This window comes from Solanum lycopersicum, chromosome 4 (genome assembly GCF_036512215.1).
Source record: "Solanum lycopersicum chromosome 4, SLM_r2.1".
In the NCBI taxonomy this organism is placed as follows: Eukaryota; Viridiplantae; Streptophyta; class Magnoliopsida; order Solanales; family Solanaceae; genus Solanum; species Solanum lycopersicum.
The window spans coordinates 59,783,456-59,798,330 of record NC_090803.1 but is presented as its reverse complement, the minus strand read 5'-3'; the positions used below and the strand labels follow the sequence as shown (position 1 = coordinate 59,798,330).

General features: G+C 31.8%; 1 pseudogene; it reads left to right on the top strand.

Moving 5' to 3' along the window:
• The first annotated feature begins 12,130 nt into the window (after positions 1–12,130).
• Positions 12,131–13,922, top strand: LOC101250300 (actin-100-like; annotated as a pseudogene).
• The last annotated feature ends 953 nt before the right edge of the window (positions 13,923–14,875 follow it).

The window sequence follows — 14,875 nt, the reverse complement described above, 5'->3', positions numbered from 1 at the left end:
AGGAAATTACATCATTAATGTTGAACATGGCAGTCTTAAACTTTTGACTCCACTTGCCTCATGGACAAATCTACAAGGTAAAAAGTTTAAAACTTGGTGAAAATATTTCAAAAAGTTCAACTTATGTTAAACATTTCGTTCAATGTCAACATCCAACTATTTCCAAGTTATAAGACTTAACACATAAAATGCAAAATCATTAGCATTTAACTGAGGAAAAGTACAATATGTTCATCATTTAAACTAATGATTTTGAAAGACTCATAAATCTCCAAATTCAATATTTATAAGGAAAACCCTTTTTAAAATCATTTGAGGAAATTCACTCATTCAAAACAGAACATCCAAATTTTGAAATCATAGTAAAGTAATTTGAACACAATTAAAGATAAGAAAATTATTTATACTCAATTTTCATGACATCTGTCTCAGCCCTTACCTCAATACGTAATTTCGGAAATATGAATAATAAAATATAATATAAACCATGTATGCGGAGTTCGAAGTAGGGAGTGTTCAAACATACCTTTTGATGAAGATGTTTGCTACAAATTTTAAACGTATAGAAAATAAATAAATCAGACAAATAAAATCTGAAGAAACATAACTTCATTGATCAAACAGCGGGTACAATTATGTTGATAACTTTATTGATCAAACAACGGGTACAATTATGTTGATCCATTGATTCTATTCTTCTAAGATTTATCCATGATTCGAGGGTCATTAGCGGCATATTTCTCGAACTGGGATGATTTAGATTTGACCTCTCTATATGAATAATCCATCAATTTGTGGAGTATTCGAGATCTCGATCTCTTTATGGAAATTCTGAGATGTGAATTTAGCATCCATTATATAGACATAAACTAGGATTTAAAGTTGACTAACCTCCAATAATCCTAATTTGAATTGAACAGAATTTGTAGAGTTCCTGCTCGAATTGACATCTTATAAAATCTCACAAAATTTCAGTGTCTACAAAAGAACTATTTAGAAAAGAGACTTTGAGAATTTATAACCTTGGATCTTGTTGTTGAAGTGTAAGGTAATAAGAGGAGCAACGTTTGACGTAACTTATCAAATCTTCTATAATATGGCTTTTGGGGGAAGTTAATAGTCATGAGTTAGAATTATGAAATGAGGAAAGGACTAAAACAAACATCTTAAAACGTGTAAAGAAGAAAAGACTTAAATGATTCTGAAGCAGTGCGATTTGTAGTGCTCAGTAAAATGGATATGAGCAACACATAACCACGAAATCAACAAACATTATAATTACGATATATAATGTATAATGTCTACGAAGATAACTTTTTTTTTTGGCCCAAAAAAAGGAATTCTATAGCAGAATTTTTTTCTTTTTATATAAAAAAGTTTAAACATCTTATAGTAGTGATAGATTTTTCTGAGAATTGCAAATTGCAATGGACATACAATAATCATTCATCTATAGTTTTCAATTAGATGATTAAAATAGTTTTCATAGAAAATATAATGCACATCCTTAATACTAAAATCACTTGAAGTATCAAATGAAAAAAACAATTAAACTCTAAATCAACCACTTTTTGAGCACCTATCAAATCTCACTAACTTCAAAATCACCCATCCTAAATCTAGAGGCTTCACTATCTTCTTTCTGCTACGACTTGGCTTTCTCTTCTTGCAACTGCTTCTCCAACAACTCAACTTCCTTGTTCTTCTCTTCTTCATAAACTACTTCGCCAAAAATTGGTAATGGAGCACCAATCATGGTCAAAAATTCTATTTCCGCTTGAATATCATCACCAAAGCTTACTATCCTTTTCATGCTAGCAATAGCAATTCGAGCTGCTTCTCTCTCTTTTTTCAGCTTCGACTTGGCTTTCTCTTCTTGCAAGTATAGCAACTGTTCCTCACAGAACGTAACCTTCTTCTTCTTTTTCTTCTTCTCTTCTCCGTCAATCGCTTTGTCATGAATTTGTGGTGGAGCACCCATCATGGCCAACAATTCTCTTTCTGCTAGAAAATCATCATCAAAGTAAACCGTCCTTTTAATACCTCCAATAGCGATCCGTGCTGCTTCCCTATCTCTTTCTCGTGACTTCGCTTTCTCGTTTCCATCAAATGCTTCACCGAAAATTTCTTCTTGGGATTTCATGATCATATCAACATCAACCTTCTTTGACATCGCACGGGTCCTAACTGTGCCAATAATTTTGATTTAGAATCACAAAGCATCGCCATAACGTTAACAATTAACAAGATAATAACCCTAAATTGTAATGTAGATAAAAGATTATTGATATGTGTGTGATAGTAAAATAAACTAAGTAATAATAGTATAAGTCTTGCTTTAATTTCCATTAACGACATATTTCCCAAATTGTAATTTAGATTTATCTGACGGTCAAAGCCTAATAAATACGGAATCTAATTTATTAAAAAATCTTTCCTTTTTTTATATGTTATGTACATTAATTAATAATAATAATAATAATAATATATATATATATATATATATATATATATATAAAATTTTTGGTAAAAATGGAAATGTATAATCAATACAGTATATCTGGTTTATGAAATAATGCTTTATTAATACTAGCATATATATAATATACAATTCATACGAAAATTTATTTATTATTTTACACACTAGTAAATGTTTCTTGATATCACTACATGATAATTCTAATCATAAAGTATTATAATTTGTTTTTGCTATATATCCCTAGTAGTGATCGATCGTTAATGGGACTAATGTAGAAGAGTAATATTTATTGATATGTCCAATTAATGAACAATTTCTAGTTTATCTAATATAGTGTGAATTAAAGGATTTGTTTCTAGCAAAGTAGGAAATAAATGTATGAAATTAAACTATGTCACATAAATTGGAATAAAAAAGATAATTGTTTGACTTATATATTACTCTCTTTGTCTCATTTTATATGTGATGTTTTGGATTTCAAGAGTTAAATAAATCTAACTTTGACCGTAAATTTTTATAGATTTTGTAAACATTTGGAACTGTCATTTATTGTGACTCAGTACTTTTTACATAATTTACAAATATACAAAGTTCATTTCAAATAAATTGAAGATTGCACAAATTTCCGATCAAACTTAAACTGTTTGACTCTGAAAACATCAAATGTGTCATATAAATTGAGAAAGACGGAGTAACAGTGAAATTAATTTTTACATTATCAAATTATTTAAAGAATATCTCTAATAAATTTCATCGGTTCATACAAGGATCATGAATTCTTTCATTATAGGATCAACGATTGTTTTAATGAAATGCTTTAGTTGAGTTTCTAAGTGAATTCACTCGAGAGTCACCTAACATTTTCCAAAAAAAAAAATATCGAAGAAAAAAATTGATCTATACTAGACTCAAAATTGTCAACATTTTCCAATCATTCATAAACAACATTATCAAAACTAGAAAATGAAAACATCAACTCAACAAAAGAGAGAAAAAAATATATAAGTAGCCTACGTACCTCGTCTTCTCTAGCAAAAATTAGGTTGAGTTAGGAGGAAATAGCAATGAAGTTGAGAAATGGGTCAAAGATATGTAATACCAATAATATTTATACTACTAATGAGCTTCTTTGTTTTTAATCTTTAGTCCTAAATTCATAGTATATAAGTAAATAAATCTAATCGTTGTAATCTATTATTTAGTGTTATTATTTCCTCTAGATTTGGAAATTTAGTAATGTTTTGGATTACTTCTTTCATCTATGCAACAATAGAAAATGATATCGTTTTTGAATATAACTCAAACTAAATAAATATACTAGTGTAAAGTACAATAAAATTCTCGAAGATCATCGTGAGATATATGGACAAATGATGGTAAATCTCTTTTATTCGCAATAATATTTAAATGGTATCAATTTTGGTATGTATAATTTTACCTTTGACCCTATATATTATACCCCAATAATGAGTCAAGATTTTGATAATATCTTTCACATGAAATGCTTAAATGAATTTTGACTTTTTTTAAAAATTGTTATCTTTAGTAAAGTACCATCAATTAGTCTGTTTGGAAACTCTAAATCTAAAAAAAATATTAATGTACCACATTTTAAAGAACTTAATTATGACTGCTAATTTTCTCCGTTCCCTCATCATGTCATTATACATCTACATATGATTCCTCCATTTTCACTTCATAAATGAAATTCGATTTGTTATATACATAGGTAGGAGCATAACATATATCAATTATAAAAAAAAAAAACTTATTTTTGCGTAAAAATGAAAATGCATAATCGATACACTATATCTGGTTTATGAAATAAAGCTTTATTTATACTAGAATATATATATATATATATATATATATATATATATATATATATATAACTCATACTAAAATTTATACACTAATAAAATGTTTCATGATAATTCTCATTGTTACATACATCACTGCATGATAGTTCTAATCATAAAGCATTATTATTTGTTTTTGCTCAATACCCCCCCCCCCCCCCCCCCCTTTTTTTTTTTCCTTCACTATACTTTCTTTCATGAAAAGTAGTCTTCGTTAATGGGACTAACTTAGAAGAGTAATATTTATTGATATGCTCAATTAATGAACATTTTCTAGTTTATCTAATATAGTGTGAATTGAAGGATTTGTTTCTAACGAAATACGAAATAAATGTATCAAATTTAGGTCTTTCACAAAAATTGGAACAATGAAGGTAATCGTTTAACTTATATACTAATAGCGTAATCAATTTTTATATTATCAGGCCATAAGAAAGATACCTATAATTTATTTGCATCCGTTCATACAAGGATCATGAATTCTTTCATTATAGGATCAATGATTGTTTTAATGAAATGCTTTAGTTGAGTTTCTAAGTGAATCCAAACATGAGTCATGTAACATTTTCCAAAAATATCGAAGAAAAAATTTGATCTACACTAGATATGAGTTGACTCAAAATTGTTAAAATTTTCCAAGCATTCATACATTTCATTATATTATCAAAACTAGAACATGAAAACATTAACTCAACACGAGATAAAAGATTTATAAGTAGCATTAGATTTTTTGGGTAATTCTCCAAGATTAAAGGAGGGGGGGGGGGGGGGGGGGCTACTTAGCTCGTCTTTTCTAGCAAAAAATAGGTTGAGTTTGGAGGAAATAGCAATGGAGTTGAGGAATGGGGCAAATACATGTAATACCAATGATATTTATACTACTATAGGGTTTTAAAAAGGTGTGAATGGAAAATGAAGAGTTACGACTTTTATGAAAAATTCTGACTTTTATGAAATGTTGCGACTTTTATGAAAAGTTGTGACTTTTATGAAAGGCGACGACCTTTCTAAAAGATTGTGACTTTTTCAAAGGTTTGTAACCTTTCCGGTAAGGCACAATAAGAACCTTTTCGCACTACCTTTGTTTTATATAAATTGAGGGATTTCCTCTTATTTTAATATAGAATTCATGGACTTCTTCTTCAACTACTAAATCTAATATTCTAAGTGTACTTTACTGTCGTTGAGTGGTTCACTGACACCGAAGTTTTCGGTATCTATACTCTGGTGGTGATTGAGATCATTTTACCCTGGGAGGTCATATTCAAAATCAAACCTCGGATACTAGAGGGGAATAATTTCCTTAAAGGGACTGTGAGTTCAGTGGACTTGATCTTTTTCTTATAAAAGTTTTCCAGATTCTGGTACGCGTTTTACAAATTTTAGATTTATTAATTAATTTCAGTTCTTCTATTCTTTTGTTCTTCACTGTTTCATTAAACTTGATAACTTCGTATTTCTGCAAAGTTTGTTGGAATCAGTTAGATTCTTTAGACACATATTAACAACAATTCTTCTTTAAAAAAATATTTCGTATATTTTTTTTAAAACTGTTTCTGATTCTAGTTTCGCTACTAGTTTTAATTTTCTAGTTGTGAAAATGTTCTTAAACTTTGTTGTCTTACGAAGATGTTCAAAGTTTTGTTCTAAGTATGTTTGAAATACAAGATGAACAACGTAATAATGACCTTTTTTGTTTTTAATTTTAGTGCTAAATTCACAGTATATAGTAAATAAATCTGGTTATGGTGATCTCTTATTTTGTGTTTTTATTTCCTCTCGATTTTTGGAAATTTACTAATGTTTTGGATTGCTTGTTTCATCATTGCAACAATGGAAAATTGATATCATTTTTTAATAACTCAAACTAAATAAATACATTAGTGTAAAATACAATAAAATTCTCGAAGATCACCGTGAGTTATCTGAACAAATGATGGTAAGTCTCTTTTATTCACAATATTCAAAATGGTATCAATTTTGGTATGTATAACTTTACCTTGACCGTATATGTTATACCCCAATAATGATTCAAGATTTTGATAATCTCTTTGTCCCAATTTATATGACATTTTTTATGTTTTTGATAATCAAACAGTTTAAGTTTGATCGAAAATTTGCGCATGAAATTTTCAATTTTTTAAAATGAAATTTATATATCGGTAAACTACGTAAAAAGTACTATGAGTTACAATAATTGATAATTCAAAATGTTTAAACTTAATCAAAGATAGACTTGTTTGACTCTTGAAATCCTTATAAAATGAGACGGAGATAGTAATATCATTTGCATGAAATGCTTTACTGAATTGCGAGTTTTTAATATTGTTATTTTCAGAAAAGTACAAATTCGATAAGTTTGTTTAGAGACACAAAATGTACCACATTTTAAAGCCCTTATTAATGCAAATTTTGTAGTCCCTCCGTTCCTTTTTAACTTCCTATTGTGCATTTATCTGCGTACCAACTGTTGGAAATTTTATTGGCCAAAAGAATTTTGTTTTAAACGGCAAGTAAAATTACTGTACAAATAACTAACGAAAAACAGCCTCTTTTCCCTTGCTCAAAAGGGTACAATCTCAAGATTTTCACGTCATTGGACCTCTAATATTTTGATATAAATATATAATGTATATCTTATTAACAAAAGTTATTCCTAAGAGACATAAATTTTCAAGATAAACATACAAGAAAGTAAATAGTACTCCCTCCGTCCGGAATTATTTGCATGTTATGCTTATCGATAGTCAATTTGACTAATTTTCAAAGGTAAATTAGATCATATTAATTCGATATTTTAAACAAAAAAATTAGATATTCTAAAACTTCATGAAAAGTACTATGAATTACAATTTTTTGCATATTAATATGATGAAAAATACATCTTAAAATGTTAGTCAAAGTTTTTATAGTTTTCTTATTGAAATTCTTGAGGACAAACTAGCTAAATCTTTTTGTCTACTCTTATGACCAAGGTTCAAGGATAGGGTCTTATGTACTGACTAGGTCGGGGCAAGATCAAGTCCCAAGTCAGGGTTGAGATGGGTCTGGGTTTCGACCAAGTTAGGGTTGGGCAGGCAGGTTAGGATTGAGGACCAAGTCTCTATTCAAGGTTGAGTTGGGTCTGGTCTTTGGTCAAGTTGGGTCTCGAGTTTAAGTTAGGATGGGTAATTTTATCGGGAGAGGGTTGGAGTTGTGGGTCGACACGAGGGCTACCCTCAACGGATAGTAGGAGAGGGTGGACCTGGAGAGCCCAATCCATTTTAAATTGATATAACTTATATATAAATCACATTGTGTAAAGAGTAAATTACATCATATTTCTAGTCTCTTTCTAATTACAATAATCTCCTAAAATTTGTATCTTCCGGATACTTAGTTCACCATCGGATATATTAATCCACCATCTGGATACATTGATTCGATACAAGAAGAAACCTTCTATTGCGCTAAAAAGGGGGGAAATCTTTTATGTTGCACTTAAGAAAGAAACGAAAAGTAAAATTAAATATCAAATCCATAATCATGCAATTACGCTGTTTTCACTTCTAATCGATCTCTCTCAAAACGTAACAACTTCAAAAAAAAAAATCAAATTTCAAATTTCTTCTCCAAAATTGTCAAAAATCTTTTCAATTTCTATTCAAAATCATTTTAAAGAGTTGAGTTGATACATCATGAATTTCTATATTTTGTTGAGACATTCAATAAAATGAGAAAGGTAAGTTGAATCAACCATTGCAGCTTGGAGATCGATGAGTTAAGAATAATATAGAGATTTGAGACTTCAGATAGACGAATGTTGCTTTATTCCTATACAATTGTTTGAATATCCTCTCAAATTTTATTAAAATTGTCAAATAGCTTTTAGAATAAAAAATCTTCTCTCATTTCATCGAGGATCCTTTCAGTTTTGATTCAAAATTATCGAAAAAATTGAGATTCAAAATTCTTCTCCCATTTCATCGAAGATCTATCAAAACTTTTAAGAAAACACATTATGAATATCTCCGTCAGTCTATATTTGGCGGTGAAGAAACATGAGCGGGAATTTGTAATATATCTACAATACATTGATACAACACAACAAAAAGACTGAAGAGATGTTGTGTAGTCGATTTTTTCGATTTGTGATCTCAAGATGTTGTGTAGTCAATTTTTTGTATAAATAATTGTATTATTGGTTATTGTATTATGTATCTGGTATATGTTATAAGATGGTTACAAAATTGTGTCGCTATGTGTAGGTTTATTGTTACATAATTAGCATAATTTGATACATAATAAAGTAGTATACATTGTCACTTCACTGTATACCTATTATTGGAATTGATAGATAGTGCTCTAATTATGGCACATTATGATTTATTATGATTTATGTATCAAGATTATTATTAGATTATATATATATATACACACACATAGCCTTCTAAGTTGGATACGACGGAACAAATATTAAAGATCGTGGATACATGACACACATTTGATTTGGTTCTACCTATATAGCCTTTTAAATTTGAATATGATTGAAGATACATAGTAAAATTTGATACATATAAATGATACACTAGGTAGTGTTTATGTAACAAGTACATTTATATTGAGTAAGATAAACACTACTGGAAGATTGAACATCATTGGGGATTATGTATCAATACCTCAAATGTGAAAATGATACATTATATTGCATAAAACAAAGGCTATTGCATCTGTGATGTATCAAAGTGGTGAAAACATTAAACATGAAGAATTAAAATAAATGAGATGCATTGAAAATCTGCAAGTTTGATAGTAATAGTTGTGTACGATAGATCCAACTTTCCCCTTTTAATTGGGCGTTTTTTCAATAGTAGATTTAGAACTCGAGCATGCATTCTTTTTTGAATTTTTCGCTCTCAAATTCTTCATGAAAGTTTTCATCACCAATATCATAGGTATTAAAAATTAAAATTGTGGATAAAAAATCTAAAAAGAAAATTTTAAAACGATAATTTAAGAACTGAAAAAAAAGTTCTACCTCTTTAGGAACTTGAAATCGATAAACTGGATAGAGAATAGATTTAAAATTTAAAAAATGAAGTGATGAAGACAATTAATGATCCACGGGAGTGATTTCAAACGTGAAAATATAAACAAAATCGTTGGATTAGAGGATTGTGAGTTATGTATCTAGAAAAGGAGAGAAGTAAAGTCCAATAGGTATTTTTGTATTATTTTGAAATGGTAGAAAATTTTTAGAGAATATGAAAAGAAAGATCGTGTAGCTAAGTAATTTTCCTTTTAAAGTGCTCATGTCAGCCCAACTCACCCATTGTGATTTGATACCCCTAAACTCTTCAAGTTACTAGTTTCTGGATACGCGCGTCGTGCTTGTAGCCAATTGTGCCCATTAGTATAAACTCTTAGTGTATGAATATCGTGCTCCACATAAGTCCTGAAACATCTTATTATGCGTGTCGCACGTGTAGCTAAGTGTACCCATTACTATACACTTAAAGTATATGACTATTGTGCTCCATATAAGTCCTTAGACATCTTATTATAATGTTTGACTTGTAAATGTTAAGTATTTACATGATTTATGTTGTACTAAAAAGTATAAATGATGGTGGATATAAGAATAATTTTCACCGATTAGTGTTACATAGATAATTGTTATCTTAAGATATCTCAATTGTGATGATGATGAGTTGAATAGGAAAGAAGACAAAGGTTTGGGTTGGTGAGTTCCTAAACACCTCTGGTAGAGCAACGAATGATCAATATCTGAATTACTCAAATCAACACTCAAATTGTCGAGAACAAACTTGATATATAATAGGGCCATTGTGTTGCAAGAGGATTTTGTAGACAACGTTAGGACTGTTCAAATAATGTGGTGATGTACGTGTTCAAGTCGCTTTGAAGTAACATGAATAATTTCACACTGTCTTTTCTCTACCTAGTTATAAAAAGTTAGATTATTGATCTTGAAATGATAGTTTCAAACTTTTGATCCCATTTTCCCTATGGACAAACTTTAAGGTAAAATAACTTGTGCTTATTGGTGGCCCAACTTTGGTCGCTGGCGTAGAAGAACGTATGAGCAAGAAAATCACTGCTCTTTCTCCAAGAAGCACGAAGATCAAGGTGGTTGCACCGCCTGAGAGGAAGTGCAACACCTGGATAGGAGGATCAACTTTAGTTAACTCCCTCAATACTTACAACAGAGTTAGTTTCTTTTTTTTGCTTTATTTGGCGTATCAACTACATCTCATTCCCAAACAAGTTGTGAATGTCTCGTTGATAATTTCTCGTAGGTTAAGGGGTTCATCACTAACTTCTACTTTTTGTGCAGATGTGTATAACAAAGGGTCAATACTATGAATCTGGTCCCTCTATTGTCCACAAAAAGTGCTTCTAGGAGTGGTTAGATAACTTACATCCTCTCTTTCCAAATGAATGATTTTTTAGTTTCTATCTGCTCCGTCATATGCCAATCTAGCTTGCCTCACATTTATTCTTAGTTCCAAGTTGAAATCCACGAAGATGGAGTAACTCTGCGACTGATGTTTGTTCAATTGCTTTCCGTGTTAATTAGGCACAGTTGGTGGTTACATCTTCTCTTGAAAAACAAGAGCTTTCTGAGTTATGTGGAATGTGGATTTCCTCGTGTCTACATCAAAATTATATGTTCTAAGTTTTGGTAACAGAAGGATAGATCTACATTTTTTATGTTTTGTATTCTATGGTTTCGGGTTGTATTTTTTCAAGTTTTGGAGGTATTAAGAAACACCTATGTTATTCAATTTGAAAGAAAAGATTTTTGTTCTTTATATCTTTCTATTGTCATACCAATTGTTGGAAATTCTATTGGTTTTTGAACCTATTGTGGCAAGCAAAACTACTGTACAAATAGCTAAAAGCAGTCTCGTTTCCCTTGCTCGAAAGGGTACTATGTGACAGCTCCGTTGGCGAATCTTAAGTTTTTCACTTGATTAGACCTATCATATTTTGGTATAAGCATATAATATATATCTTACTATTAAAAATTATTCGTTAGAGACATAAATTTTCAAGATAAATGTATAAGAAAGTAAATCATGATACTTTATGGAGCAATAAATAATATTGTAGTCAAGTCTTTTCATTTAGGACAAACTAGCTAAAAAATTTTTGTCTACTCTTATGACCAAGGTTCAAGGCTCGGGTCTTATGTAATGGCTGGGTCGGGACAAGATCAAGTCTCAAGTCAGGGTTGGGATGGGTCTTGGGTCCGACCAAGTCAGGGTTGGGGATGAGTTCCTATTCAAGGTTGGGGTTGGGTCACGTCTTTGGTCAAGTTGGGTATCGGGTTTAAGTCTCTATGGGTTTCATCGGGTGAGGGTCGGACACAAAATCTACCCTCGATGGATAGTGGGCCAGGGGTGGACTTGAGTAAAAGGTGAGCCCAAATTACCCATTTAACACCCCTAATGTAGCGACGGTGAGTTGTAGAATTTTCAGTTTTTTTTCTCTTTGTACGTAAATCTGATGGATTCATTCTTATGTCAGATAGAAAAAGTTCGTCTATTTTTTTTCCTAGACAAGTGCACATGCTTCATTACATCGGATCCGATGTATAATTTGTTATTGAATACGATTTGATTTTAGATTTAGTTCGAGATTTGAGTATTTATATCTCGAAATTGTCTCTTTTTCTGTTCACTGGCAGGAAATTACTCTTCAACAAGAAATATGAAAATCATATCAAACTAATAAAGGAAGATATTTGTCACGGACTAGTACAAATAGTTTTTAAATTCGTTATCAGATGGCTGATGGGATAGTTATTCAAACAGTTGTTATCGACAACAAAACTGCACTATCGAAGGTTTGTAAGAACAAACCTCTTGCGATTTCAGTTTTAATCATTGTGCTGCTCTTAGTGGATATTCAAACACTTTTTTCATTAGGCTGGGTTTGCTGGGGATAATGCTCCAAAGGCTGTTTTTGGAGGTTTTGACCAAACTAAGTCATTATATAAAGTCATTCACCAAAATAATATGTTTTTCTAAAATTTTACAAAATTAGTATAAACGTATTCCACAATAACGTTTTAGGATATATTTTATTTTTTAAAAGTTGATGGCGTCAGATTGATATATGTTACTCACAGTAACGTTTTAGGAGTAAAACGTTACTGAAAATAACGTTTTACGAGTAAAACGTTTTTTTTAAATAAAATATATCCTAAAACATTACCGTGAAATACGTTTATACTAATTTTGTAAAAATTTTTAAAAAATGTATTACTTTGGTAAATTATTTTATATAATGGCTTAGTTTGGTTAAAAATTCCTGTTTTTGAAAGTATTGTTGGTCGTCCGCGTCATAAACCTGGCTACATAGGTATGGGAAAAAAAGATTTCTATGTTGGTGATGAAGCTTGATGTAAAAGAGGTATTTTGACTCTGAAATATCTCATTGAACATGGAATGGTAAAAACAAGGATGATATGGAGAAAATATGGCATCACATATTTTACAATGAACTCCGAGTTGCTCCCGAGGAATATCCTGTTCTTCTGGCGGAAGTACTACTTAACCCCAAAGTAAACAGGAAGAAAATGACCGAAATCATGTTTGAGATATTCAATGTTCCATCTATGTATGTCGCAATCCAGCCTGTTCTCTCTCTGATTGCTAATGGTCGCCTAACTGGTAAACAGAAGAGAAGAAATATTGGTTCTCTACTGTTTAATATTAGTCAGTCACTAATTTCATTTGTTATTTTACAATCAGGCATCGTGCTTAATTCTTGTGATGGTTCGACCCACACGGTCCCCATATATGAGGTACATGCACTTTCCCATGCTATCTCATGGTTAGATTTTGGTGGTCGTGATCTTACTTATTATTTATGGGAGCTTATCAGAGAAGGTTTTGCATGTGACATAGTGATAGAAGGAAATAATTTTTAGCATATAAAGGAGACAATTACTTATGCTACACTAGATTTTGAAGAGGAGATTGAGAAGGCAAAAAATAGATCATTAGTTTATTAGGGCTTTGAGCTTCCTTATCGAAAAGTCGTTTATATTGGTGCTGGGAGTTTCCAATGTCCTGAAGTCCTATTTCAGCCATCACTAGTCGGAAAGGGGGACCGACAGGAATCCATGAAAAAGTCTACAATTCAATCATGAAAAGTGATGTTGATATTAGGAAAGATTTATTTGAAAACATTGTACTGGCTCAACTATGTTTCCTGGCTTAGCAGAACGTATGAGCAAGGAAATCACTACTCTTTCTCCAAGGGGCACGGAGATCAAGGTGATTGCGCAACCTGAGAGAAAGTATAGCACCTGGATAGGAGGATCAATGCTAGATTCCCTCAATACTTTCAAAAGAGTTAGTTTCTCCTTACTTTATTTGACTAATCAATTAATCAATCTTTCAAGTCTTGAATGATTGGTTCTAATTATTGAATGTCTTCTTGTTAACTTCTTTTAAGCTCAAGGGATGCAACACTAATAACTACATCCTATGCAGCTGTTGATAACAAAAGGAGAGTATGATGAATATGGTCCCTCAATTGTCCACAAGAGGTTTTTTAAGATTTTTTGAAAACTTAAAATCCTCTTCAGTTAGTTCAGGGACTAGAACGAAGAGACTGCCATCGGTGTTGGTTAACTGGTGCATTTTTCCAGTCCAGCTTTCTGCAATAGATCTCGAGCATATTTTGACTGATGAAGAAACAAGCCGCTGCCTGTTCGAGAAACCTCCATTCCCAGAAAATAATGTAACGGGCCAAGGTCCTTCATTTTGAAGGTAGTATGCATAGCTCGAGTAACATCCTGAATGAGAGCTGCAGTAAAGCCTGTAATAATGATATCATCTACATAGACAAGAAGAATAACTGTACCGTGTGCTGAATGTCGAGTAAACAGACTCGTGTTGTGTACGCAACAGGTGAAGTCGAGTCCCTGGAGGAACGTTTTCAGACGTATGTACCAAGCACGTGGGCTTGCTTGAGCCCATACAGAGACTTCTGGAGTTTGCAAACATGTTGAGGGAAGCAGGGATCAACATAGTCCGGTGGTTGCGTCATGTAGATAGTTTCATCAAGCATGCCATGAAGAAAAACATTGGAAACATCCAACTGATTGATGAGCCAATTGTTGCGCACGGCGAGTGACAGTACCAGGCGAATGGTTTCCTGCCGAATAACAGGACTAAAAGTCTCGGAGTAATCAAGACCATACTCCTGATTGTAGCCTTTAGCAACCAAACGAGCCTTGTACCTGGAAATACTGCCATCTGCATTGTGTTTAATTTTGTACACCCATTTACAGCCCATTGGGTGCCGCCCATGGGGCTTAGGTACAAGAACCCAAGTTTTCTGATCAGTCAAAGCCTTAAACTCGTCATCCATAGCATGACGCCAATAAGCATTTTTTGAGGCAACAGATTAGGTTGTTGGTTCACTATATGGAAGGGGTGTATTTGGTAGTATGGTAGCCTGAAAGGTTTTGGGTTTAAAGATACCGGCTTTGCCACGGGTTAACATGGGATGAGTA